This window comes from Tympanuchus pallidicinctus, unplaced genomic scaffold (genome assembly GCF_026119805.1).
Source record: "Tympanuchus pallidicinctus isolate F22 unplaced genomic scaffold, pur_lepc_1.0 scaffold16, whole genome shotgun sequence".
Lineage (NCBI taxonomy): Eukaryota > Metazoa > Chordata > Aves > Galliformes > Phasianidae > Tympanuchus > Tympanuchus pallidicinctus.
In genome coordinates this window covers 23,365,019-23,388,124 of record NW_026294679.1, presented here as the reverse complement: position 1 = coordinate 23,388,124, position 23,106 = coordinate 23,365,019, and the positions used below count along the sequence as shown (strand labels likewise).

Below are 23,106 nucleotides of genomic sequence, written 5' to 3'. Positions count from 1 at the left end.
TATGCCTCTCGGCTTCTCTTTGTGGTGGTTGCTCCTGTTTTCTCTTCCATCATTTTAATACTCCATTTTTCTCTTCCTCTCTCATCTCTGGAACGTGCCATTTGCACTTTCATCCCCACTCCTTTCTTCCTCTTACCTGCAATAAGAACACTGAAGCATTAGACCCCAGCCAGAAGGATATTTATGCTTCTCACGCCCCTTCCGCATTCTTCTTACCTCCCTACCTCGCTCCATGCACTTCCATAATGTGACCCAGGTTTGCTTCCAGATTACAAACTCAGTTTGGTGTGCTCAGTACTTTCTGAATATCCACACAGGATCTGCTCTGTGGTAGAAAGAGAAATAACAAGAAAAAGCTGCAAAGGCATTATCCTGAAAGAGCAAAGGAATGGCTGTGTGTAACTTGTGCAGCAATTTGAACTCTGAGTATGCAACTGTTCTTCTGCTTCACAGTATATGTCCATCAAACTAGCTGCAGCATGACCAGAACTTGATAGCAGAGAAAACTGACCTCTTTTTGCTGGGAAACAATGGGTTACTACTTAGCAAATTATGCTTTTTACTCTGTCAGGCAGGCAGGCAGGAGGCTCCAACTGGAAGAACCATCACCAGCTCCTTCAGAACTGTCCCCTCTGCATTGCTGATACACAGCTGGCTTGGCAGGATGTCCCTGTGGGGTGATGCAAGTTGATGGGCTGCCCAGGCTGAGGCTGACACCCACAGACTTCAGGACAGCAATAAGAGCTGCAGCTCTGTCTGTATTCAGAGTGTAACAGGTTGTTAAAGCATTTCACATTTTATACCGCTTTTCAAAAAATTCTTTAGCCCGTGCTCTTGGCACCCAGTTATTTATATTGTGGCATTCACAGGGAAGCACTGCTGAAATGAAATCAGCAGCCCAGCCTGCAGCTGCCATTTAGAACATATTCACCTTGGCTTACTAACAGATGGCAAGCAGCTGTGAGGGTAAAAACCCTGCCAGATGTCATTCATTCAACATGATGCTAAATAAATACGCATCAGGACAAGAGCAGTTTTGCAACTTTATCTAAGAAAAGCTGTTGGTTATTTGTGTCACAGGAACACAGCAAAAGCAAAGAACAAACACACAAATTCAGCCTCGCTGGTCTGTCTGAGCTACAAACACCTAGAGAGGTTTTATTAGTAAAACTACGTATGCCTCCAGTCACAAGAAGGTTTGCAGCAGTGATCTGCAGGAAATAGGATAGTTAAATACAGATGTTGTCAGTACACAGCCTGCAGAATTCCATAGCTAAATCATATCTCACTTCACAAGCAAACTAGGAGTGTCAAAGCAAGTGGTACTGCAGAAAAATGTACCATAAGAAAGTGACAGTAAAGACCAACAGCAGAGAGCAGGAATAAAACTGTCATCTCTTAAATTCTCAGCCATCAGTATTAACAGTCAACGGGGTATAATTTTATTTAACATTTAATCCTTTATCAGCATTATAACTGTAATATGGCCTTATAACTGCAGGTACAGTTTATAACCTTCACCAAATTAAAAACATCAGGGCTATGCTCAGCTAACTTAGATTAGCACAGCTGCCATCCTTGGGTTTCATTCCTCCTTTTACCCTAAGGACAACACCTGTCCTGGAAATATTTCAGCCTCACACCTGAACCCCCAACACTGCATGTCACAGAGCAGTTTCCTAGCCTGGAAGCACAGCCAGCATGTATTCCTACACCTGTACGTGGTTCCTGTCTTACCTCAACAGAACAGCTCATCTATATTTTACTGTAAGATTACATACAAAAGATAAGCTGAAACAACAATAGCTATCTCAGCTATATGCCCTAAAGGCCCGGGTTTTGCTATTGAGTTTATTATCATCAGCACCTGGAATCCATAATAGGAAATCTTACCCATCCTTACAATGCAGTAATCTCGATGGTGTCTGAGAGCACCCTCAATGCATATCAACCAAAGCTTCATGCTCCCAACTTTTTCATATTCTTGAGCAGTTCACTGATTTTTTTTATTTTTTTTTAAAGAGGCTTTGTATTTGCTTGTTTACACCAAGAATTCCAACTGTCCTCCTCAGTGGTGTTTTTGTAGAGGAATAGAATAAAGTTGGAGGAAGAAATACATTTTCATCTCAGACCTGCCAGAACAGATGCACTTGTGTTCTGTTCCAAGACAGAAATGCCAAGGGGGAGGAGCAGCTGTTGCTGCAGCCTCTGCAGCATCCCACAGGACCCTGAGGTGGTACAAAGGGCCTGCTCTGACTCCTGCTGCTACTGAAAACAACTCCAGTTTCTCAAGTTACATAAATAGCTGCAGCAGGAGCTGTGCAAATATTCGTAAAAATTGCTTGTCTGCTATTTCTACTAATGCTTGTTCTGGAGGTAATTGTTACTCTTATTTTATAAGGAAAGAAAAGGAGAGAAGTCCTACACAGGGTGGCAGTCCCTCATGGCAAAAGGGGAGGCTGCCATCTGCTTACTTATACAGCAAGGATTCTGATAACGATTTATTTACAGGCACAGAGACTCCAAGTAGCAGGCAACACCACCAAATCCGCATTTGCGCAGAGCTTGCTGCACTGAAACACTGCTCCTCTTGAACAGCATCTCCTCCCCAGTGACCTGAAAGGAGCTGAGCTCACACTGACAACACTGCTGGCCCATGAGCTGCCAACTTCTGAGCTGAACTGCACACCCCCTGCTAACAGAGATTAGTTAGAGGTTCCCTTTCTCAGGTTCCTGTCTACTCCATAGAGCTGACCAGGGGAAAAAGAGGCAGCTGTCAAACTGTCCAGTTGTTCCACAGTCTGAACAAGTTCAAGATCTCTACCTTCTCATGGGATTGATTTCCGTCTGGTATACTGAAGAGGAAAGATCAGTTATAGTTGTCTTCTTGCTTGCAGCATACCAGTCAACAACAACTCCATTCAGAACCCAGGCTCCAGGGATTATGCCACAAACAAGAAAACTGCATTTCTGGGAAGGGTTAGAAGTCCTGGGATAAGCAAAGCTGTACAAACATTGGATGCTCAAGTGAGCAAAGTGAATAGTTAGTTGGAACGAAGTACTGGTTCATAATATTCGTAATTCCATTTGATTGAGCAAGCCGTTGAAAGGGAAACATGCTGCACTTGTCTTCCCTAATTAATTCCATCAGGATTCCTTTGCTGAGAACTCTTTCAAAATTAAAAGCAGAAATGCCTTGTGTGCTACTTGAGAGCAGTGCAAGAGGCAGCGTGCAAGTGCTGATTCTTAGATGGCAAATTCTCCAGTGAGTAAACCCGTGTTACTGAAGGTCTCCATCGTGAAGCTGCTAAACAAAGGAAGGAGATGGAGTAAATGCCACCTGACAGGAATAATAGTCCAGTTGATAAAAATCATATTACCCAAGAAACAAGATCAGCCAGAGTGCCTCTGAAAGAGCTGCTTTGTTCTGAACTTAGCTCAGGTTATGTTTTTCAGATAACACTTTTAAAGAATCCTCTGACATTTTTTGACCTGTACAATACAAGCCACAGGCAATTCATACTCTCAAGTCCAAGCATATTTGTGAAAGTATTTAAGTTTATCTAACAACTCAATAGAAAATATTAGGTAGTTTCCTTGTTAACTATGCTGCCTGTTAAAATGTAAACCCTTTCTAATGTTGAAGAATGCCTGTTTTCCAGCACTAACTGCTGGCTATCCTTGCCTGCTAGATGCAAGAACTGTTTCTGGATTTCAGCATCTGTCTAACCCCTGTTGCACCTCACCACTCTGCAATCTAAACTCCACAAACTTCAGTAGCATCATAGTAGCCCCTCATTCTTACACAGCATCAAGAAGCCAAATGCAGAGACAGCACAGCCACTGCACTCCTTGTTCACACTCATTTCATTCATGTATAGTCTCCATGTTTTTTATTTGTACTGAAACATCTTACAAGAAATTCCTCATTTATGAAACAAAGAGGCCCAACTCAACAAATAGTAGAAAAACACAACCAAACCAACAAGAAATAAAAAAAGTTGCAAAAACCACCATAGTACAGTGTAGCTGAAAAGTCAGCAAGTATTCACTGTAAATTGTGATGGGCTCTTGAATTTCAGTGGATAGTGTATTACTTTCAAAAGACTTTTTATTACAAACTTTGTTGGCCCAGCAGTTAGATAATGATACTGCCACTGTGTTTCTAAGTGTGTTCCAAAAAAATCTCACCAGCAGCAGAAGCTCAGCCACTGAATTTCTCTTCTGCCTGCACAGACGCTTGACTTGTTGCATGGAAGGAAAAATAGAAAAGATATGGAGAAGTCCAAAGGATCCAGCAAGTTTGCCTTTTTGTTCTCTACAGATCAAGAATTGCTATGTGTTTTCTTTCATATTTACCTGGTTAAAATAAAGTCTTTGTACCCAGAGATTATTCATTCTATGTGAAAGCATCTCCAGGTTGTATTTTCCCTAAACAACAAAACCAAGCTGTTCAGACTGAGTCCATACACATGTACTACTGTCACCCAATCAGTCATAATGGAATCCAAAAAAGTCCCCACAGTGAAAGTGCTTTAACTCCAAGAACTTCCAACACTTTGCTACGGAAGTTATGCATATTCTTCAATGAAAAAAAAAAAAAAAGCAGCTCCAGCAATCAAGTTGTATTTTTATTTCTGTTTCTATTTAATATAAATTCAGTATTATAGCAATATTTACATGTTCTATCAGATTACTCAAATACTCCTAATTAGTAAAAAGCATTTTTACAACAATTATCAAGAGGTTTTACAATGCAGCATTTGTGTTTTCAGAAAAACAATTGAATGTGTAATAAGCATTGAATCAGCAGTCCCAAATCCACAAAAGAGAACACTGTCCCTCCTGCATGGTATTCCTGTCTCCCCATGAATGCAGCAACATTTTCCAGATATTGACAGCACGTTGCTATGGGTAAAGGACATTTTGGAAATACAGCAAATTGGAGCATCAGCTTTAAAGTTTTGAAACAAGAGTTTCATTCAAGCCACAACATCATTTTGCAGTTTTCCGAAAGCATACTACTAGTGGAAAAATCCTAATCCTGTCTAAGATAGTATGCATATAGACAGCATTCAATTATGCCTTTAAATCCATACTTAGCATGCTATAAAATGCTTTAAATTCAGACCTCATCTCTTCTCCCAGATGGTGCTACTCCTTCTGTCTCTTTTCCCAATCAGTCACGTCTCCTGAATTGAAACAGCCTCTTATTCTGTTGCACCTTTATTAGAGCCAATACTACCTAATTTCAGTTAAACACATGCCCATGCTCTGTAAAGTGATAGAGGTGTGTCCTGCCAGTCCAGCCTGAGCTCTATGAGATTCAAGCAGGTTAGTTACTAGGTTCATATCCACATCAACTGATGTCAACTCAGCATCTTCCTCTTCAGGTGCACGGCCAGTATTTTCAGATGTAGTTGCTTTAACACAACTTGCCTGTAGTAAGGTTTTAAGAAAAAGTTTCATTAACAGAATCATACACAAACTAAGACTACTGCTGCCATCAGAATGGACCACATACTAGTAAAGCTTTGTATTAACAGGGAGTTGGTCTTACATGTTTCAACACTTTCCATCTGACGGATAGTGAATGCCAGGTACTTGATCTGGTGCATGTGTGCATGGTGCTCCTGACCTACTGCTATCAAAATCAGAAACTGGAGTGCATATCTTACTGTTTAAGAAGTCCAGACTTTGTGGCTTAAACAAACAGGTTGTGTCAACCAGAAATGACTGCCCACAAGTAACAACTCTAACAGCCACAGGACATGACAGAAGTAGGCAAAGAAACCATACAATTGCTCCTCTTTCACCACTAATAACTGTTTGTGATGGGAAAAGTGCATCATCCTGCTCACCATCCGCTGGAGGAAGACAAACAGCTTCTCCCAAGCTCCTTCACATCAAGTGTTGGCCATAGCAGTGTCAAGATTTCATCGCTAGGACTCACTTCAGAGCTTTCATTTTCCTGAAATGGATTTTAGTTTGCACTGCCATGCCAGCACTGGCACCTATACACATTTTTACTGAAAATCCACATTATTCCTTCTATGCAAATAAGTAAAAAGACAAGCAAATCATGGGGAACTACCAGAGTGCTATACAGTATTAGCCAAAATAAGAGAGTAAACAGTGACATTCCTTGTTGTCTCCAAAGTGTTTTTCTCTTCCACTTACTTTGCTTTTAATGCTTATTTTGTCTTTCAATTCAAATATTCAGACCCCAAAAGTTGCACACTGGAACTCCAAGCAGCTAGCAGTCAAGGTATTTTGAACTGGCAAATGCTCAGATTTTTTTTTTTTTGCAATTTATTTTTATTTTTATTTTTTTATTATTTTTTATTTTTTTTATTGGATCATCTGGAGATAGTCGTAGCCAGCTCTGACTAAAGGAGACAGATTACTACTTGTTATTCACTGGGATTGCTTCTCAGTGAAGCTTAAACAATTTCTGCAGCCAACCAACCAAACGACTAACACCTTTCAGTCATCTCTTAACTCAGTTAGTATACCTTAATACTTATAGAACCAAGATAAATAGTGAAGCCATGACTTCTACTGGTACATAATAGAGGAATTAATACTCATCTGCAGAAGGCACAGCATCTATATGAAGCACACAAAGGAGAAAGGTTTTCAACTTTTTTGAGAAAGTCTTAAGAAAAACAAACTTGGTTGAAGTACTTGCAGGCATTATGTATTCACCGATTACATGTAGCTCTCACCTTCCTGACTTATTAACAGATTGCTGGAAGTAATGTTCTGCCATAAGCAACAACTACGAGTACGTCACAGAGCCTGCCATTTCTCCCCATTCAACATAAGCAGGAATGTAAGCAATTCTTCCTCCACTTGCCTTTCACAGCACATTTCATAATGGCTGCTATTCAAACTGATATTTCTTACTGAGAAAAATCAAAACAAGTTATATAGTGCTCTGCCATTTATACGTGGAGAACAATATGGGAAATGGGCCTGAGGTGCTTTCAGTCAGATATAAAGACATTCTGCTGCAGTATCACATAGTCTACATGAAAAACAAAGTGAATGCAGTAATTCCCACAGCAGGGCACTGAAGTCACAGCTGTATACATATTGTGAATAAATTGCACATGCTTGGAATTACTCTCTGAAGTGGTATTGTGATACTATAAGAATGCTCCCCTCTTCCAATAACTAGAAGATATAAACCTAACCATTCCAATGGTATTTCCCAGTTTTATAATCTACAAACCTTAAACAGTCAAAACCTCTTCTTCCCACTTTTCCCTTTCTAAAACCCGGAGTAAATAGACAAATTCTGAAGGGGAACAAACCACACACACCTCCTTTGAACAAATTCATGGATTTTTCCATAGGTGGAAACATTAGATTTTGTGTTCTGCTAGAAACACACAAGTTCAAGAGATAAATGATGCATTTTTTTTTTTCCCTGGAATGCATACAAAACGCATGCAGACAATACTTCACCTTAAAATAATCTTTTCCCTTCAGGCTACTGAAGTCTCTCTCCCACAGGGGACTTCTGAACACATTTCTCTTCAAAGATCAGGATATGCTTCACAGCATTTAGAGCACAAAATTTCAAATCCAAAAGCCTGTGTAAGAGATGCAATGATAAATTCTTGATATGTGAGAAACTTGAGCACAGCTGTAAATGGCTGCATTAAGAACTCCCCATCACTGAGCATCCGGTTCTGCTGTCCAGGAAGGAGAGACCAAAGCTGACTACAAGACCAAAATGGTTTATTACCACTGCAGGAAGAGAGATTCCAACTTCCAAAGCAAGCTACCATAACCTGACATGCCAAGTCTGTCTACAGGAAAAGTAACTGAAAAGCAAGCCATGGGAGAGACCTATAGCTCACCAACTGCTGCTCATGAGCAAGCACTAATACTGTAACTGTATTAATGTTCTGTGTTGAACTGCTAAGCTGCACAGCCTATACAAACATGCTGCACCGAGGCACAAGCTTCAGGGCAGGGAATTTCAGAAAAGAAAACTTGCTCTCAGATGTGGCTGCATTTCTACTTGGAGCAGAGACCAAGGGCACACTGAGCCTTCTGCATTTGCAGCAAACAAGTCTCACGCTGTTCCTATCTCAGATGTTGCTTACGCTTACTTTGTACTGCAAAGACACACTGTAGCATGTTCTACATGCTTCATGCCAGATTTGATGGGCATACATAGGCATGGGCTGCACCAGCCTTGAGACTTCAATCCTGCCTGGAATGGTTTTGAGAGGCGGAAGCACAGGAGTGCTCCATTCTGTACGTAGCCCCCCACAATACTGCATTTGCAGAAAAATCAGAACTGACAACTTGCTCATGCTACTCTGTAAAAAAGGCCATCTACAAGTAAAACCTCTCGGACCAAACCCCAGACAAAACTAAGTACAAAAATCAATAGAAAATAATCACCAGCTTCATGCCCAACTCATGGGCTTTGTGCTGAGGGTGGGATAAAAGGAGCAGCGTGTACCCATTGCTCCTGCCTGGGGCAAACTTCTGCTGCACAAGCTGTACATACAAACACTTGGTGAATATAACTGAAAAGCCAAAGCAAGAAAAAAAAACAACAGTCAATGCAGTGTAACTGTGCTCTGTGTGAGCATCAACTTTCCAGCAGTTCCATGCAAATTTCATTTTTAATCACCAATATTACCGACTTTATCTGAGATAGTATGTCAGATAGGCATATTTGCCTAAGATGGATGAGTCACTTTTCAGACTTCACAAAGAATATTCCAGGTTCCCAGCATCTCTAAATAAACGTGAACATCATTAACATAATACATTAAAAATGCAAAACAGTACTTATACCAAAAAGGTATATTTAAAAAAAAAAAAACAAAACAGTGTTAGGCCTTAAGTAATTTCCCACAGAACTTAGTAAGCGATTCCGATTCCTCTAATGCAACTTGTCCCTTAATTATGGTCATCACATGCTCATCTGAGGGAAGGGTGTGAAAAGAGCAACATGTCCACAGATCAGCAGGGTCCCGCAGGTAGAAGGCCTGGACTGCTGCAGCCACCAACGACAGGTGCTGCTCCAGCACTGCCACAATGCCTGCTGTGCACTCAGTGTTAAGAGGACTGGATTTTCTCAGGGTAGCTGTGTCACCCAATTGCAACACTGCATTAAGTGCATTGCAAGCCTCAAACACTCCTCTTCTCTGAACAGGCAGATCACGATGCTAACATTTTTCAGATAGTTAGGCCTTCAGCAGGTAGTTCCCACTGCTGCTCTTCAGTCTCCAACAGCAGAATGATGTCCAGCTCCCCCTTCTAAAAGAATAGCTGGCAAACAGAAGCATTTTCATCAGATGGGAATAGAACAGTGATACAAGAAATGCAAAGTTACATTTCATATATCAGGGAACTATGGAATAGCTTAGATTGGAAGGGACCCCAAAGCCCACTCAGCCCCAAATCCTGCCGTGGGTTGACTGCCCTCCTCAAGGCTGCCCAGGGCCCCATCTACAGCAGGGGGCATCTCCAGGTTTGGTCAATTTCATCTTTTTCTCTCCTTTATATCAGCAACACTGAAGATGTCCCTTCAGCTTGAGATGTGCCTCAAGAGAACCCTCCAGCAGAACTGTGAGCACAGGCTGCAAACTCTCACAGAGATCTCAACCCAACATCAGAGGGCCCAGGACTAGAAGATGCTGTATGGCAATATGCTTAGAAACCCATACTGTTGGCTAAAGTAAGCCTTAAGACCTGATCTCACCAACAACAGCCAGAAAACCTGAATTTTCAGCAGCTAAAGATGTGAGGGTGTTGAAAAAGGCACCCGATAGTTTGCAGCAGGCCACCTGCTGTTGCACTCACCCTGTTCTCAGGACTCGCCACTTCAGACAGAAATCAGCTGCTTCTATCAGCAGTAGCCTTTAGGTTTCACCTCAGCACAGTATCATTCCACACAATCTCTTTTTGAGGCATCAGTGCATAGTTTTGTCCTGCTCTCAGCTCACATATAGCCTGGGTTACCTAATTCTACAGCAGAAACAAAGGGGGAAAGGACAAAAATAATTCCTAATTAGAACTGGAACTAGAAATAGCATCCAGCTTCACGAAAGTAATCAGGGAGAAAGTTCACGTTCTGCTTTACCACTGGATGTCTTGTACCATTGCGGCAAATGAACAGACAGCTATAACAGAAAAAGCCTTACAACAAAGAAATGATGATGGAAGAACTAGCACAACTGACAGGAGAAATAAAAAAGTGGAAAAATTGCTCACCCATAACAGAAGATCCTAGGATTGCTGGAAAAACCTTTACCAAGGAGGGATCTTCAGAAAGAGATCCTTTCCTAGTGGCAGTCAGCCCTTAAATGAGGTCTAAGAGAGGTACAGCCAGGCTCCACCCCATTTGGTCACACAGCTGAATTGCCTTCACCTGTGCTCCCAGGACAACCCCGGTCCTTTCCCCAGATGCTCATTCAGTGGTTGAGGCCGTGACTCAACAGTTACCATACAACCATCAAGGCCATCAGGAGTCAGAGCTAATACAGCTAAATGCATGCTATGCTTTTTGCATAAATGTTTCTTGAATAAATAATGTACGCCATGGAAAATTCTACATAAGCATTGCAACAAGCTATTCTATACCAGGAACTGGACTCCATCCTTACACGTCCCTTCCAACTCAGAACATTCTACTACAACTCAGAGGTTTTTGTTTTGTTTTGTTTTTGTTTGTTTTCTGTTTTTACAGAAAAACACTCGCTTATGTATTTTTCTGCGATCGCGTTGTTGGCTTCTGTTTTATTTTTTCTTCCTTCATTTCCCCCCCCCCCCCCCAATATGTGCATCTCATTGAGTGTGAAATCTCAAAGGAATGGGATTAGCCTTCTGTTACTCCAACTGATGATGGGAATTCCTGGTCTGCTTGTCCGACTCACGCAGCCACCTCCACTGAGGACAGCCCCATCTTCTCTTGGGGCTATGATGTGACACCTTTTTGAGATGTTTCTAGTAACTTGAAACCTGATAATGGGTGGGCAAATGGAAAAGAGTCATCTCTGCTTTTGGCACTCAAGGTTTCTGTTTTGCCTGTCACCTTCCTTGTTTTTCTTCTTTGCCTCTCATTGTATGTTTTCGGTTAAAAAACAGCAAAGCAAAATCTTTGATCTTTCAGTATCTCATATTCAATCTTTTCCACTGAGAAAGGGATCTATCTAGTTATGGTCGTTGGATGATTTTTTTTTTATTTTTATTTTTTTTAAAATACATGTAAGCAATAGGAAGATGATAAAAATCCTCAGGATACAGAAGAGGAGTGGAGCCTCTTTTAGAGAACAGTGGTAGAGAAATTATTCCAGTTCTCTCTGTAAGGATGCTGTAGTATTGCTCTCCTCAGGGCAGAGTTCTACCTGAAGAGATTTCTTGAACACTAAAATATGTTGTTCATTCTTCAGTTCAGGAAGTGTTGTTAACTTTACTTGCTGGCAATCCTTTTTATAGCAATTACTATGGCCATAGCAGTCCTCTGTACATCATCTTTATCTATTCTTGATGCTGAAGCTTTGATTGTGAGTACCAATAATATACCTACAAGGCTGGTACGAGCTTCCTGTCTCTCAGGACTCCCTTGTCACTCTTGGTAGCTGCAGGTACTGAAGTTTCTTGTACATTCTCTTTTACTCTATCATTTTCTCTCATACTGCTTGTGCTCAGTCCTCCCTTTAATTATACTCTCTTTGGCTCTTATTTTTTCCTAAAGAAGTCTACTCTGTTGCACATTTGATACTCAAAAAAGCAAGCCTCTCTTTCTGGAACTAACAGTATTTTCCTTTAGCTACGCCTCCAGCATCACATATTTCTCCCTTTCTTATTTAAACTTACTGAATTCACATATGAGCACTTACACACTGAAGCACCTTTCTTCAGTTTTTATCTTTGTCTCTATCTATTCAGTGATTTCATTTCCTGAGTTTAACCCTTACTAAAGTCTCCCACCCAAATCTCATCCTCCTCAACCTATTGGTCACTTTCAGTACAACTGTTCTTTCTTTATTTGATTTTTTTCCCCCCTGGTTCTGTTACACCTGCAGTTTTGATGGATTCTGGGGAAAACAAGAAAATTCTTTGTAACATCCCTTCCAGTTTTCTGTGAAGCTCATCAGCCATCAGCAAGGCTAAATTCTTCTCCTCTCTCTTGTTAGGGTATTCACAAAAACAACAAAAAACCCTACCAGCCTTGAGGTTTATAATGTCATAGGAAAAAGATACAAAGCAATAAGATGTGATTTGAGGTTGATCGAATGTGTCAAGGGTGTGGAGGAAAAGAGTGCAAAACCCATATGAGCGCAAAGGTACAATATTGCAAGCATTATGTTATTGGATGAAACAGTATATCAAAGTAATTTCAGGTCAGCCTCCTGGCTACTAAAACTGCACTTAATTTCCATTTGCAATACTGTAGTTTAAGAACATAAAGACTTATATATTAAGAAAGGTTAAACTGGATGCAACAGGAAGTCAAGCATTAAATATTCGTTATACCATATTTTTGTTTAAAATAGCTATTTAATAGTGTAGAGGAAAGGCTCAGTCAGGGCTTAAAACAGTAATTGAGCACCTGGTGGGAAGGCAGGGCCGACCCGTGGGAGCTCAGGTACAGCAATGCAGCTGAATGACGGAGTGGTGAAGTCAGGATCCACCCCTTCCCAGCCCTCATTTAAGGGATGGCAGTGGAAGGAAGGGCATTTCTTGATGGAGGTTTCTGTAGAATCTGTGCCCTTCTGAAGGTAAGCAGTTTTTTTTTTGTGTGTGGCTGTTCTGTTTGAGCAAATCCTTGCTTGCTGTATCTTGGGACTTTGCTGCTTTGTTGTTGTTGCTGTGCTTTCTATTGTGTTACACGTTTTGAGTTTTGGTCAGTTTAGTCCACTTTGTTTTTAGCCAGAAGAAAACGTTAAAGCTGAGTGAATAATGAGGTGAATTCAATTTTAGTCTGTGCTAAACAGATGTAGCTTACCAAGGTAAATTGCTATTGTATTAAAAACTTCTTGCTCAGGAATTTCTGAGCAACTCATTAAAAATACCCTATGGGTATTTTTGCTCTGTTAAACCCACTATCCTTTGGAGAGTAACTAGAACAGTTAGCACTTGAGAGGATCCTGTTTTCACTACAAAGTATTGTTCTGTTTTTTAGAGTCAGAGTTTAAATTTCCATCAACTTGGATAAAGTGCTTTATTTATCTAGTCCCCTACAAGAGAAAAACATTCAGCTGCTGTGTACACTGTGGAAGTACCTGAGGACATTGTCTGTCTCTTTCTAATGCATTTAAATGTATGTTTTTCTCTCCTTAAAGTAAAAGATATGCTGAAATACTGCCTGCTGTGAAGAGAAATTACCTGGAGAAGTTGCTGTCAGCAGACTGATGTCCTTCTTTTCTTATACAAAGGATTTCAACAACCTTGTTGAGTGGGACTGAAAAAGCAAATATATGAGCTCTTCTCTGCATGTGCTTTTCTGAATATCCTGCTGTTTTGTTCTGTGGCTTCCTTGGAATTAAGATTTGTCCTATTTGTGCTCCTGGCTGAAAGTAACGCTTGATGTGGTTTCAATACCTGTAGGTAATTGTTGGCTTACACACTCTGCCTTTAAAAAATAGTTCTTGTTTGTTAATGTAAGTGATTTGTGCAGAGGGCATGTTATGCATTTATGGAAGTTAATTAACAATAAACTACAAATCATTAACAAAACCACCTTCTATTGTCTCCTAAATTGTCCTGAACTCTTCTTCACACAGTTGAGCAGAAGTTAGAAGTGATCAAGGTCTGAGAAACTTCTGATGAAATATCTCTGTACATGAGAAAGTAGCACTTCTAGGATAGGAATTTCAACCAACAGAGTGAAGTCAGTAAGATTTTGCTCACTTAGTTTGTTCCGCTTCGTATCTTTTATTTGTGAAGCCTTATTGAAGCCTTACTGTGTGCTAAGCAAGTTTGTAGAAACGTGCAATTCTGAGAAATTTTGTTAATGACCCCTGCATGCTCCTTTTGCATGGTGAGCTGTCTGCCCTACAAGGGGGACAAAACTTCTCTCTGGACTCTTCAGATTCTTACAGGATGTCTCAGCACGATCGTTTGAGCCCATATTTACAGGAAAGAGCACAGTTTCTTATGCTTGTGGTGGTGTTCATATGCAATTACTTGGATATAGGCTTTCTGCATCTTTGAAGACAATGATAACCTTGGTAGAATTGATAATGTAAATTACAACTGATAAGTGAAGAGCCCCCAAGGGGGAAGGACTCTCTGCTTACCATTGGTTCTACGGAGAAGTCCTCCATCAAAGGTAACGAGGAGGGTAAATCTTAGCCCCTGACTTCAAACAAAGTGGCTTTTTACAGGAAATAAGCTGAACTAATTAACATCATGGTTAAATGTACTTGAATGAAAACACAAGGTCAGTAGCGTTGAACATTATTTGTGAATACAGAGAAGTTTTATATAAGCCTCAGTATTACCGTTTTCATTGGATGCTAAGTTGTCTTGTTAATGTGAGTCACTGGAGTAACTTGTACAGCAGAAGTCTGCTTTCTGGTGTTTATTTTTCTCCTTGATTTTCTTGTTGGTGTCCTTAAGATTTCAGTGTGACTCTTCTACAGGGCTTGGAGAAAATGCGTGGAAGTGTCAGTGTAATAAAGAAGGTAGAAAAACCAAGCAAAATCCAGATGTAATATAACAGTTATTAACTTCACTATCATTGCATCGTGAAAATACTATCTCAAAAAAAAGAAAGCATTGAAAGGCATTACTGACCTTCTGTGCCAAAAAATGCATAGCTTTCCTTTTGTAGATGTATTCCTTCTCCGCAGTACAGAGGGAAAGGTAAAGGTAGGTTACTTCTATCATACCTCATTGCAAAGTGCTTGCCCTACAACAACTCATCATTTCTACGTGAGGTAACTTGTACATTATAGTTAAGGTATGCTCACATGGCTTTGAAGTTATAAAAATATATGCTGCTTGTGGTGTACTGGCATGCAGCACTGATCTGCAGCAGGAACTCAGTTACTAAAATCTTGATGAGAATGCCAATGGCTGCACTAATGGAAGCACAGAGAAGAGTATCAAAATGATCAAAACGCTTCCAGTTCTGTTTTAATAACCTATTAAATTTTAGTAGCAGATACTGTTTGGGGGGAGGGGAAAGGACCTCCAAGGGATGTTTTTTCAGAGGTTAATGTTACTGAAATTTGGAGAAATAATTTCCCTGCTCCCAATCTTCTGTGCAGAAGCTCTTGCCCGAGGGACAGTGGATTGAGTTCCCCAAAGTTTAATGCCAGAGTTAAATGAAAGCCCAGAGACAAAAGTCTGTCACAGCTTCCAAAGCTGTACTTCTAATTCATCCTGTTTTCTAACTAACTGTTCTGAGGACACTGATCCTAAAGCAGAATTTGAGCTTGAAAGTGCTATAATTTAAAATTTCATTTGAGATAGTGGATACGTTCTATTGCATACGTAGTGTTCAAGACTAAAAGGCTTGGTTTTTTTTTTTTGTTGTTTGTTTTTTGTTTTTTAGCAGAAGCTTTTAATTAGCCTTTATATTTTACTCCATTGTGGCTGTTCTCTATAGGGCAGTAGTATAAATTATACAAAACAGGTTATTTCTATCTGTGGTATTAGATCTACAGAATTTAATGCAATGCTATGCTGTGTCAGTGTCAATCTGGTTATTTTTCCCTACCTCTTAGTAAATACCTGAGTGGTTGAATCCAGATACAGAGTTAAATAGCTAAAATTTGTTTGGGAATTGATCATGCTGAATGACCAGGCAAAAGAAAGTCCTGAGCTTGTGGAATAAAAAATAACATGTTAAAAGAATTTCATCTTGTTTCAGTAATCTCACCTTAAGTGTATTTCTGAAGTCCTTGTGATGGCATATCTAGCACTTGTGCATTTAAGCATGAAGGTTTAGATTTCTTATAATGTAATTGTTAATGATGAACGTCCAGAGTTGTCATGGTTTTTGTTTTCTGTTATTGGTATTCCGTGTCATGACATGTAGTGCACTGGGACTTAAAGTTTTAATGCTCCAGTTCTGTGGATCATGGTTATTTCTGGGTATAGCAGTCCCTGAAGAGAAGGAGGACTACGTACCCCAGATGACTGTTCTGTTTCCATTTTCCATTCAGAGGGAAAGACAACACTGTTTGCATATTACAAGATGTCCTCTCTTCCCTTTCTGTTCGTCTCTGCAGCATATGTACTTTCTAGCTGTCTTGTCTTCAGCATTTCAGAAAGGCCTTTGGTTTTTGGACACAATCTCTCTCACTGTATGTATTGATCTCAATTCAAATTCTATTGCACTATATTATGTTGTCATGCATCGTGATATTGTATTTAGTAAATTAACTTTCCTCCTCATCTTGTTGTCACTGTCTCATTTTTAGGCATATCTCCCTCCTCTTCCCCCTTTTTCCTCTATCCTGGGGCATGGGTTTGCAGGTCTCCCTGCCCCAGCAGTCATGGAACTGCCTGTAAACAGTTTAACATAAGTACAAAAGATGATTTAATGCACTACGCTCTTGCAGAGATAAGTTCTGGAGCAAATACCAGCACTAAGCCACATGCAAATAAACCCACAACCCTCAAAACCTGAAATATTAACGCCTCATACTGACACCAGAAAAATGATGTGTCCCGGGTAAAGACAAAACTGGATCTCTCTCCACCTCTTGCTAAGAGTGTGAGACAGCACCTGTAAAGGTAATCTTCAGCTTATCTGTCACATCCAGATCCCATGGAGGAAAGCAATCAGCACAAACAAGAAGCAAAGCAGTGCTTGGCTTTCTCCTTGACAGACTTGAGTCAGCCACCTCAATGGCCAGATTAGCTCGGCACTTTCAGTTGGCTTTTGGCAGTTAATGAGCAGACTGTCATCTTAAAATCACCTCTATTTCGTATTTGTTCTCACAAATATACAAACCTAGGTATAGCCGCACTCTTCCTGTCTATGCATCTTTTGCCTTTAATCCAAGTATGGCTCCATTTTACCAAGTCTGTCGTTGCAAGAATAAAGTGGGTTATTGAATGTGTCCCAGGAAAAACTGAGGTTTAGCTACTTAAACAGGCTGTGCAATTAAGTACACAATGAAAGTGGATCCTTGAATGCTCTGCTTCAAATGGAGAGATGCATTTTTTTCATTCCGTATCACAGTTGTCCAATACAACAATATACTTCATGTCACTGTTGCAGAAGTTTTCCCAGGTGCAGTATTGTGAGGAATATCACCTTTTTGCAAATATCCAAGTTACAGTAGGTAGTTTAGAGCAGCAGAGGTCAGATTCACCTGTTCTAGTCAGCCATGTTCCGGGATGATACACGGTGCTCCTAATGGGAGCTGTCTCTGGTTAAGTAACGCTCGGGTCAAGTTTAAGGAATGCTTAAAGTTCATTGAAAATTGCTGCCAGTGAAATTCCCCAAGGCAGCCTGACCCAGCTCCCATCTTCTAAGAATGACTGTATCACTTCACAGTTTCAAACGTGTGTCTGTTCAACCGCTATGTAATCAATTATTCTAGGCAAAATTAACCGTTAAGCAACTGAGCAACAACAAATCGCTCAGCATGAAAGCAGGTAACAAAGACCTGAGGAGCCCATTCTGTTTTATGTACCACAGCTTCTGACAGCGTTAAGTCACCCGGTGGTTTGTAGGCACAAAGCGGTCTGAGAGGAACCTCCCACAACTTCTGTGGGATTCTTGGTCAGATTCTATAGCCCAAGACCTCTTTTCTTCAAGCAGACGTGCCCGTTCACAGGCAGTATGTTCTGAAAGGAAGGGATGCATGTAAATAACTCATCCACAAGCCGAGCAGTTGTACGTGCTAGTAACCAGTCATTGGAGTTTACAAATACATGAACTAAATAGCTTTGGGAGGCAAATGTTTTCACAAGCTGTTCCCGAAGCTGCATTTGCACGGGAAGATCGCTGTCATCATTTTTCTTAATCTTGCCAAGGCAGAAGTGTGGTCAGAAATCACTTGTTTTATTATTATTTGGAACACTGGACTATCTGTGCTATCAAAACGTTTTATTTGCATCGTGTGTAATCCACGGTGAAACCATCTAGTGTTTATAATGCTTGATTACAGACTGTTTCATGGAAGAGGTTAGATGTAGAAGTGGTTTCATTTTAGTTTTGGGTGACAGCACTGAGGAGTGTTTAACACCCATGTTTCCTCTGAGTACCTTCTCGTTCTGACCGAGGATTCAGAGGGTCTCTTTTCAGCTCACCCTTTGCATGCGACTAATTGTAATGCCAAGTTCAGTTGGGATGTTTAGATACGCGAGGTGAGGCGTGTTGCATTGATTAAAATATGCAACTATTGGTAAAGAGGTGACAGCTCACAAGAATAGTTGCCAGCTCTGCGCTGCGATGCTCTTTGTCTCCCACAGTAATTCCCTTGCAACATTTGCATAAATGTAAGGGGTTTGCTCATCTACGTGATGATCTGGCACTGAACCTGCTTCTTGTGCTGGAGGATGTTACCGTACATCATGCACCCTCAGCAGGATCTCTTGCCTCACTCTGCACATTCAGGTCTCCCTTCTTTTCACATGTGGCACTGCTGATGGCTGTGAGAACGTACCCATAACAGCATATAATCAAAACTTTCACAGTTCTACCATCAGAAGAAATAAAAATGAGCGTTTTAAGATCGAAACTGCTACGTAAAGTGAATTTTGTCTCTGAAGTCTTCACAGACTATCTCTGCCCTTAACTGGGTATTACTGAAATGTCACCAAAAGTCCTGCTTGTGATTTATAAGACACGTGAACGTAGTCCTGAGCAGCACCACAGAGAAGCGTTTGTAAAGCTCCGCTTCAAATTTCACTGGCTGGCAATTTTCTCGTCTGTATCGTTAACCCGTTTAGACATTTGTCACATCATTACTCCTACATTTCCACTGCCATATTTTGTCACGTTTTCTCTGAGGTATAAAGCTTTTTTTACAGGTTCAACAAACCTTTTTTTTTTTTTTTTTTCCTTTCCTTTTGTTTGGACATGGGGCAAGGGAAAGAGGAGCAGACGGCAGGCAGCGGAGGCCTCGGGAAACCTAAGGCTATTGCTCCTTTCGTGTCAAATGCAAAGTGACCCGTTTGAATGAGGCACAATTATTTATCTTACTAATGAGTCTCACAATGAGGTGAAAAGGAGAAGCACATAACTGTAATTCAAAGTATCATTTAAATCCCTAATTTTGATCTAGATTCCGCACACCTAACTGTCAAGGCTGAGGGCCGGCCCTAACGAGGCCGGCTGCGCTAACGAGGCATCCAACGACTCCCAGGTCTCGCGGGGCCGCGCACAGCTGCGCTCCGGGCGGGGCCGCCCCCAAAGCCTGTTAAGCCCCGCCGGAGGCTGCTGGCGTTGAGAAGCGGTGCGGAGGGCGCTGCTTTTAAAACGGAGCCTTGGGATTCTCGTTTCATGCTCTCGTGTCGTTTTGTTTCAGGTTGCTGTGGGACCTCTGGCGGTAAGGCTCAGCCCAAACCAGTGAGCGGTTGTGGCAGTAAGGGGACCGCGGAGGTGACAAGCGCTCGGGAGCAGTTGGGGTCTCTCGGGCTGCAGCAGGGGGCAGCCGGGCTGTCGGACCCCGTTACGTTTGCAGTCGATGTATCGTCGCTCCCATCGCGTTTTCGGAGGGGGCTGGCGCAGCCCCAGGGTTTTTTAGCGGGTGCTTCAATTCTTCAAGTTCTCTTCGGTAGGAGCGAGTGAGAGGCGGTGCCGTGTTCCTGCAGCCTCGGTGCTCCTGGGTGTAAGAAGCAACGCGAAGAGCTGCTGAAACGTAGGTTTTCTTCTATTGCAGGCCGAGCAAGGACTGTGGCAGAGCTTCTCCCGAAGCGGTGAGTGTTTGGGAGTCACTTGGTGAGACCTCTCTCTTCAGGGCTTGTGTAGGAGCAGCAGCCTTCCTCTGTGTTTCTCTGTGTCTTTGGGATCGGCACGGCGCCCTGCTGGGCTCCGCGTGGTTTTTCAGAAGGGCCGGCACGGGGCTGCCGCCCAACTGCCTGAGACCGAGCACGACTCCGGGGTGCCCTCGGCTCCCGAGGAGGGTTTTGCGGGTGCCTCCAGCCTCCCGTTCCCAGTGGTGGGAGCGAGCAAGATGAGGCCGTGTGTTTTTTCTTTTCTCCTCCTTCACGTGTAATTTCAGGAGCGTGATTTTGTTTCCAGAGTGGAGACCCGGTGGGGCAGCTTGCACAATTGGAATGCTGTTGCGGATGGCTCTGCTCTTCTTAGGTAAGACGAACCAGCAAGGTGGTGGAGTTGCTCTTCCAGTGAGAGAATGGGAACGTATTGAGCTCTGCCTAGAGATGAATGAAGAGGTAGTGGAGCGCTTGCATGTGAGGCTCCAGAGGCAGGTAAGTCTGGGAACATCATCGAGGGGGTGTTTGTTTGCAGACCAGGATGAGGAAGTTGACGAGACCTTCTGCACACAGCTGAAGTTAGCCTCACATCTGTGGACATTAGTTGTCATGGTAGACTTGAACCACCCTGCCAGCTGTGCTCATTCTGGGAGGTTCCTGCAATGTGTTGAAGATAAAATAATCTGATGGAGCCATTGAGGAGAGGGGTGCTGCTGGAGCTCCCTCTCCCTGTTGTTCAAGGGCTGCTTGAGGGCCATGAACATTGGGGTGGCATCGAGTGTGGCTGTGTTCAGGATCTTGCGTGGAAGATGCAAAACAGTGAATAGTTTTGAAACAGTAGACTTTGAGGGAGCCAAGTTAGTCCTTTTACGGGGCTTGCTTGGAGGTATCCCTTGGGTTTGACCAGAGGAAGGGATCCTGTGAGCAATTGTTGATGCTGGAGTGTTGCTTCCTCCATGCTCAGGTGTGGTGCATTCTGAAAAGAAAAGAACTGTGTGGCAATGGCTGGAGACTTGCAGGGGTGGATAAGGAAGGGAGGTCAAGGCTAACAGAAGTTTGTCAGTTTTTCAACAGGAAAAAGGAGAGTACAGAATGTGCGGGCCTCTGCTTTACAAGGTTGGTGCCAGAATGCCTTTTTTGCTTCAGCGATCACTGCTGAGACCGCTCATTGGGAACCCTGGATTCTGGCAGAACCGGCCAAAGATCATTTAGTCAAAATGAATGCCAGCAAATCCCTGAGCTGTAATGGGATATGGCTGTGTGTGTGCTGCGGGAGCTCTCACATTTGTTCTGATCTTTCCTTTAGGAAAATGGCTGAAGACTGGAGGAAAAATGATGTCTCTGCAGCCTGGAGAAAGGGCAAGAAGGATGGCTTTATTTCCTTTCCTGGAAAGATGATATAACAGCTTGTTCTAGATGTCATCTCCAAGTGACTGGAAGAGAGGAAATGCCTAAGGAGCAGCCAGGGTGGGTTCACTGTGTTAGGGAAGTGGGGTGTTTACATTCTTTGTGGTTTTGTGATCTTGTTGCAGGGTGAAGGATAACATGCCAGTTGTGGGGACCCACAGGTTCAAGTCTGGGGTGAGGAATCCAAGTGGTGTCTCTGGATCAAGGTGAGCTGTATATTTGGATCTCTTTGTTGTGTGCTCTTTTTACAGGTCTGAATGGAGTTAGGTGAGCAGTCCTTCTCTGCTGGAGTTTGGGGTCCTGGCAGTGGCTGCTGTGTTGGCTTTTGGTGCTTCTGAGGTTTGTTTTGGTTATTGCAATTAGTATCTTGGGTGGAGGGGAGCACTTAATGTGGTGGGTTGGTTTGCTTGTCTTTCTGTTCTTTAGTTTTAGTTTCTGTCTAGTTTTGTTTGGCTTGGGTGGTTGTAGGTTTTAATATGTATTTGAACAGCCAGAAACATTGCCCACACTGTGTGGGTCCCTCAGATTGCCCTGTTGTGGGCCATAATGTCATCTTTTATCATCATAACTTTCAATTAAATCATGACTTTTTATAGGGGGAGTTGGAAATTCCTATTGCCCTTGGAAAACTATTAAAAGATAGCGCTGGAAAATGTAGAAGCCATCCGAACACTCTGGTGCTGTAGGAAATGTGTCCCCATGCAGCTCTCCAATGGGAAGTGTGTCATTGCTTCCAGGCTTTTGCAGCAATTGGTACCTACCTGTCTGCTTAACAGGCAGAAGCCCTAATATTAAGGTGAGAGAGCGGTTTCTTGGTGCAGTTTCTTCTGCTGCCTTCAGGAAACGTGTTCTTGTTGGGGGTGGAGTGGATGAAAAGGCTTTAACCAGTATTTCTTTTTATTGACAGATCACTTTATAATCAAAACAGAAGCAAACAAACAACAAAACAACACATGTAGAAGTGAATTAGAGGAGGCAATTCTACCTGTGTTTTAAGCTTTCTTTTTTTCTATCCTTTTCAGCATCTCATTAGAAGAGCAGTAAATGGTCCCGTCAATGCTTCCAAAAATGTTGAGATGAAGCAGCTTTTCCACTCATGGAAGGCTTGAGATCCCTCAAAAACTTCACTAGAGTGTTCCTTCAGGTTAGCCATGCCCCTAGCACTTAAGTTTCTTATCTGGAATCCCAGCAAAATGGACTCGAGTACCTGCCTGAAGAAGATTGATTTTTGGGAGGCTCGTTTTCTTCGTTAGGTGAGAATTTGTGCATTGGATGAAGGAAAGGTTACCAGTGAAAGCTATCTGAAAACATTCATTTTTACAAACTGAAAATAAAGAAGAGAAAGGAGGAAATCAGTTTCAGTAGAACATTTTTCAGCAACGGTCCCTTGTGTGGAAATATTTCCAACAATATGTAGTCTACAGTTTGCTGTCTAAATCTCATGTTAGAGGACCAAGATTCTGCTGGCTTTTGGAACATCTCTGAAGCCATGTGTAACCTACAGTCATCATTATCCATTTCCTGGGCAAGTTTATAACTTTGGATCTCTCCTGCTTACACGGATTCTTCTCTACATAAATGAACATCCCTTCAGTAAGACAGAACAAAACCCGAGCCCCTTTTTGGATTCCAGATGCAGAAACGTTCGATTCTGCTAAGCAGTGTGAAACAGCGTATTTGTATCCATCTCCTGCCCGAGCTTTTTTTCTCCGCGGTAAGCACCAGCCTGCAATCTTCGGTAGTTCCGATAGAGGGCAATACCATAAAGCCATTTACGAAAGGCTCTTCAAGGCAGCTGCTGTAACTGGCTCCTAC

At 42.0% G+C, this 23,106-nt stretch overlaps 2 long non-coding RNA genes across 3 annotated transcripts; one reads left to right on the top strand and one right to left on the bottom strand.

Moving 5' to 3' along the window:
• Window positions 1-9,180: 9,180 nt before the first annotated feature.
• On the bottom strand, window positions 9,181-10,333 carry LOC128077898 (uncharacterized). The gene is made up of 3 exons (XR_008205209.1): window positions 10,249-10,333; window positions 9,838-10,002; window positions 9,181-9,303 (listed from the first exon to the last, which is right to left on the bottom strand). It is a non-coding gene; the product is annotated as an uncharacterized LOC128077898 (long non-coding RNA).
• A 9,138-nt stretch (window positions 10,334-19,471) lies between these two features.
• LOC128077687 (uncharacterized) lies at window positions 19,472-22,774 on the top strand. Of its 2 annotated transcripts, XR_008205132.1 has the most exons (7): window positions 19,472-19,496; window positions 19,830-19,866; window positions 20,258-20,379; window positions 20,948-21,351; window positions 21,543-21,630; window positions 21,888-22,087; window positions 22,314-22,774. It is a non-coding gene; the product is annotated as an uncharacterized LOC128077687 (long non-coding RNA). The 2 variants fall into 2 exon arrangements; XR_008205131.1 differs by lacking the exons at window positions 21,543-21,630; window positions 21,888-22,087 and having other exon boundaries at window positions 20,948-21,497.
• The last annotated feature ends 332 nt before the right edge of the window (window positions 22,775-23,106 follow it).